Source organism: Bufo bufo, chromosome 1 (genome assembly GCF_905171765.1).
Source record: "Bufo bufo chromosome 1, aBufBuf1.1, whole genome shotgun sequence".
Taxonomy (NCBI): domain Eukaryota; kingdom Metazoa; phylum Chordata; class Amphibia; order Anura; family Bufonidae; genus Bufo; species Bufo bufo.
Genome location: NC_053389.1, coordinates 511000643 through 511006642, shown reverse-complemented (window position 1 = coordinate 511006642; position 6000 = coordinate 511000643).

Here is a 6000-nt window from a genome sequence, read left to right as displayed (position 1 = left end):
GACCGCACCCACACCCACCTCAGAATCATGCACCTCAACAATAAAAGGTAGAGAGACATCAGGTTGTACCAAAATGGGAGCGGAAGCAAAACTCTCTTTGATACTAGAAAAGGCTTTAAGCGCATCTACCGACCACGAGGAAAAATCCACCCCCTTTTTAGTCATATCAGTGAGTGGCTTAACAACAGAGGAATAATTCAAAATTAACTTTCTGTAATAATTGGCAAAACCCAAAAACCGCATCAGCGCCTTCTGATTCTCAGGAAGCTCCCAATCAAGCACAGAGCGGACCTTCTCAGGGTCCATCCGAAAACCAGAAGCGGAGAGAAGAAAACCAAGAAATTGAATCTCCGGAACCGCAAACACACATTTTTCCAGTTTAGCGTATAATTTATTCTCCCGCAGAATCAGCAAGACCTGACATAGGTGGTCCCGATGAGTCTTGAAATCAGGAGAAAAAAATCAAAATGTCATCTAGATACACCAGTACAAATTTCCCCATTAAATGATAAAAAATGCTGTTCACAAAATGTTGGAAGACGGCCGGAGCATTCATCAAACCAAAGGGCATAACCAAATACTCGAAATGACCCTCTAGGGTATTGAAGGCCGTCTTCCATTCATCCCCTTCCCTGACCCTGACTAGGTTGTATGCCCCTCTTAAATCCAACTTAGAAAAAACTTTAGCCCCAACAATCTGGTTAAAAACAGGTCCGGGATCAGAGGAAGCGGATATGGGTCACGAATCGTGATACGGTTCTGCTCCCTGAAATCCAGACAAGGTCTTAAAGAAGTATCTTTTTTCTTAACAAAAAAAAAAAAAACTGCGGCAACAGGTGACTTCTAGGGTCGGATGTGTCCCTTTCTCAGTCTCTCAGAGATATAAGTACGCATAGCGACCCTTTCAGGTTGGGAGAGATTGTATAGTCGTGATTTTGGCAGCTTGGCGCCTGGGATGAGATTAATAGGGCAGTCGTACTCCCGGTGAGGGGGCAACTCCTGGACGCCACTCTCGGAAAACACATCCGAAAATTCTGAGAGAAAAGATGGCACAGTCCTGATAGAAACCTCTGAAAGAGACGCCGTGAGGCAATTCTCTCTACAAAAGTCACTCCAACCATTTATTTGCCTTGCTTGCCAATCAATGGTGGGGTTATGTTTAGTGAGCCAGGGTAGCCCCAACACTAGAGGAGTAGGTAATCCGCTTAAGACGAAGCATGGCATATCCTCAACATGAGCGTCACCCACAGTCAAACGGATATTGTGAACTATGTCCTTTAACGATCTTTGAGAAAGTGGAGCGGAATCGATAGCAAAAACAGGTATATCCTTTTCCAAAGTGCATACCTTGAAACCATGCATTGTTGCAAATTGATTATCAATGAGATTGATAGCTGCTCCACTATCAACAAAAATCTCACAAACAATGTTCTTGCTGTCTAGCGCCACCCTGGCAGGTAGGAGTAAACGGTAACTACAAGCAAACTGCAAACCTTAAATTTCCGCATCAACCTTGCCAATAGTAGCAAATGGAAAGTTTTTAGAGTTTTGTTTTGTTTTTATTACCCTCAGAAAACGCCATGAATCTCCTAGAGGGGCAAACCTTAGCCAAATGATTTATACCCCCACAACAGAAACAAACCCTCCTCTAAGAGCTGAATCCTCTACTATTAGAGGCAAGCAAACCCAGCAGCATGGCCTCCTTCTCAGAGGGGATTGAGACACACTGAGACCCATGCACACTGAATTAGACAGCCCCACTATCCTTGGGCTGAATATGACAGGAAAGAGTAGTCTTCTCTCTCTCTCTCTCTAAGACGCCTGTCAATACGAACAGCTAGAGACACGACTGACTCTAACGACGCTGTTCTCTCATGAAAAGCGAATGCATCTTTCAATCTTTCTGAAAGACCATGGCAAAATTGACTTAGGAGTGCAACATCATTCTAACCAGTATCAGCTGCCTATCTCCGAAATTCAGAACAATATATCTCTGCGGACTGTTTACCCTGGCATAAAAGACGCAGTTTAGATTCAGCCAGAGCAATACGATCCGGGTCATCATATATCTGCCCCAGAGCTACAAAAAATTCATCCACCGATTGGAGGGGCCGTGCCCCCACCGGCAGCGAAAAGGCCCAAGACTGAGAGTTATCCCTGAGCAGAGAGATGATGATCCCCACCCTCTGCTCCTAATCACCAGAGGAATGGGGAAGTAGGCAAAAATGGAGTTTACAAGCCTCTCTAAAGCGAACAAAATTCTCACTACCCCCGGAGAACGTATTCGGGAGCGAGATCTTAGGCTCTTAACAAACTCCATGAACGCCAGCAGAACCGGTCACCTGAAATTGAGACACAGTTTTACGGAGATCTGCTACCTCCAGCGAAAGACCTTGCATGCGGTGAATCAAGGCTGAAACCATGCTTGTTATGGTGGTTTATAATTTCATGGATGAAGTTAGCAGATAGCTGGAACATATAAATAAACGAGCGACTGGCTTGATCCCAAACTAAGGAGCTTATAGGTGAGCCCTATAAAACCCTAAGAGCTCTCCCTGACTGCTATGCACATGCAAGGGTCTATATGGTAGACGATTGCATGCCCGCGTACCTAATACTGTGTGACACCTGAAAACCCTATAATAGTGAGGGGACACGACCACCGGCTCCCTGTACTTAATACGGACGGAGTCAGGGTCACCTAGAATCAAGCCAGCAAGGAAACACAATAAAGTAAAAGACTTATCTGTACAAACATCAAAAGCAGCCTCCAGCAGTGAAAATCTCATCAAAGAAGTAGTATAGACCGCAAAGTGAGGCAGTATGGGAGGGATTATAAAGGAAGACGATTAGTCTAAATAAGTGACACCTGGCAGAAGGAAAGGAGATGAGAAAGTGAAACCAAAACAAAGAACATCATACAAGAGGTAGAGAAAAACGTCTGCCAGATCTTCTCACAGAACTGGTAGTGACATTTTTTTCTCTGTAATATAATTGCAGTTGCCTGCCAGTGAGTGTCAGGCCCACTGACTGTACTGTGCCTACTGCCCACCACTCATATAGGGTGGCACAGTACTTTGCAGATAAAAAAGTCATTTCATTTTTCCTCTGTAATATAATTGCAGTTGCCTGCCAGTGAGTGTCAGGCCCACAGACTGTACTGTGCCCACTGCCCACCAGTCATATAGGGTGGCACAGTACCTTGCAGATAAAAAAGTCATTCAATTTTTTCTCTGTAATATAATTGCAGTTGCCTGCCAGTGAGTGTCAGGCCCACTGACTGTACTGTGCCCACTGCCCACCACTCATTTAGGGTGGCACAGTACCTTGCACGCATAGTACCACTAATCTAAAAAAAAATGACAGGCAGAGGCAGACCACCCCGCAGGGGCCGTCGTGGTCGTGGTGCTGTGATTTTCTTTGGCCCTAGAATAATACCCAGTGTTCAGAGGCCACGTACCCTGAACTCGAAAAATTCTGAGGATATAGTTGACTGGCTTACACAGGACACCCAATCTTCTACAGCTTCCGCTCGGAACCTTGACACACCATTCTCCTCCAGCTCAGCTTCGGGCACCTCTCAAGTTACCACTCGCCCGCCCGCCACCACCACCAACACTAGCACCACAGCCGCTTCACTTGGTCTGTCAGAGGAGTTATTTACACATCAGTTGGAAGAAATGAGTGATGCGCAACCATTATTGCCAGAGGATGTAGATAACAGGGATATGTCTCAGTCAGTCCGCATTACACACATAGACGTAGGGTGTGATGATGATGATGTTGTACCCGCTGCTGCTTCCTTTGCTGAGTTGTCAGATACAAGTGAAGCGGTTGATGATGACGATGTGTCCGTGGATGTCATCTGGGTGCCTGCTAGAAGAGAAGAAGAACAGGGGGAAAGTTCAGATAGGGAGACAGAGAGGAGGAGGAGACGAGTTGGAAGCAAGGGGTGGTCGTCACAAGGAGCTAGTGGCACAGTCAGACAGCATGTATCGGCACCCGGGGTCAGCCAGACAGCACGCCAATCAACGCATGCTGTTGCTACCACCAGAATGCCGTCATTACAAAGCTCAGCAGTGTGCCATTTTTTTTGTGTGTCTGCCTCTGATAACAGCGATGCCATTTGCAACCTGTGCCAAAAGAAACTGAGTCGTGGGAAGTCCAACACCCACCTAGGTACAACTGCTTTGCGAAGGCACATGATCTCACATCACAAACGCCTATGGGATCAACACATGAGTACAAGCAGCACACAAACTCAAAGCCACCATCCTCCTCCTGGTCTAGCATCCTCAGCCACGTCAACCCCTGCTGTCCTCCTTGCCCCCTCTCAACCAACCGCCACTCCGCCTCGCACCTTCAGCAGTTCCTGCTCATCTGCCCACAGTCAGGTGTCTGTCAAGGAAATGTTTGAGCGAAAGAAGCCAATGTCACAGAGTCACCCCCTTGCCCGGCGTCTGACAGCTGGCTTGTCGGAACTCTTAGCCCGCCAGCTTTTACCATACAAGCTGGTGGAGTCTGAGGCCTTCAAAAAATTATTTGCTATTGGGACACTGCAGTGGAAGGTACCCGGCCGAATTTCTTTTCACAAAAGGCAATCCCCAACCTGTACTCCATTGTGGAAAAGGAAGTCATGGCATGTCTGGCACACAGTGTTGGGGCAAGGGTCCATCTGACCACTGATACCTGGTCTGCAAAGCACGGTCAGGGCAGGTATATCATGTACACTGCGCATTGGGTAAAACTGCTGACGGCTACCAAGCATGGAATGCGTGGCTCTGCCGCGGAGTTGGTGACACCGCCACGACTTGCAGGCAGGCCTGCTACCATCTCCTCTACTCCTCCTACTCCATCCTCTTTGCTAACCTCCTCGGCTGAATCCTCTTCTGCTGCTGCGTCTTGCTCCACATCAACTGCACCCCCCCAGCTCCCCAGGGGCTATTCCACATCCCGGATACGACAGTGTCACGCCGTCTTGGGGTTGACTTGCCTGAAAGCAGAGAGTCACACCGGACCAGCACTCCTGAACGCACAGGTTGATCAGTGGCTGACCCCGCACCAACTGGAGATCGGCAAAGTGGTGTGTGACAACGGAAGCAATCTGTTGGCGGCATTGAATTTGGGCAAGTTGACACATGTGCCGTGCATGGCACATGTGTTGAATCTGATCGTACAATGCTTTGTGTATAAGTACCCAGGCTTACAGGACGTCCTCAAGCAGGCCAGGAAGGTGTGTGGCCATTTCAGGCGTTCCTACAAGGCCATGGCGCACTTTTCCGATATTCAGCTGCGAAAAAACATGCCAGTGAGGCGCTTGATTTGCGACAGCCCGACACGTTGGAATTCAACACTCCTAATGTTCGACCGCCTGCTCCAACAAGAAAAAGCCGTCAACGAGTATTTGTATGACCGGGGTGCTAGGACAGCCTCTGCGGAGCTGGGTATTTTTTTTCCACGTTACTGGACGCTCATACGCAATGCCTGTAGGCTCATGCGTCCTTTTGAGGAGGTGAAAAACCTAGTCAGTCGCACCGAAGGCACCATCAGCGACATCATCCCATTTGTTTTCTTCCTGGAGCGTGCCCTGCGAAGAGTTCTGGATCAGGCCGTAGATGAGCGTGAAGAGGAAGAGTTGTGGTCACCATCACCACCAGAAACAGCCTTCTCATCATCGCTTGCTGGACCTGCGGCAACGCTGGAAGAGGAGTCTGAGGAAGAGGAGTCAGAGGAGGAATGTGGCTTTGAGGAGGAGGAAGACCAACCACAGCAGGCATCCCAGGGTGCTCGTTGTCACATATCTGGGATCCGTGGTGTTGTACGTGGCTGGGGGGAAGAACAGACCTTCAATGAGATCAGTGAGGACAAGGAATGGGACATGAGTAGCTCGGCATCCAACCTTGTGCAAATGGGGTCTTTCATGCTGTCATGCCTGTTGAGGAACCCTCGTATAAAAAGGCTGAAGGAGAACGACCTGTACTGGGTGGCCACGCTACTAGA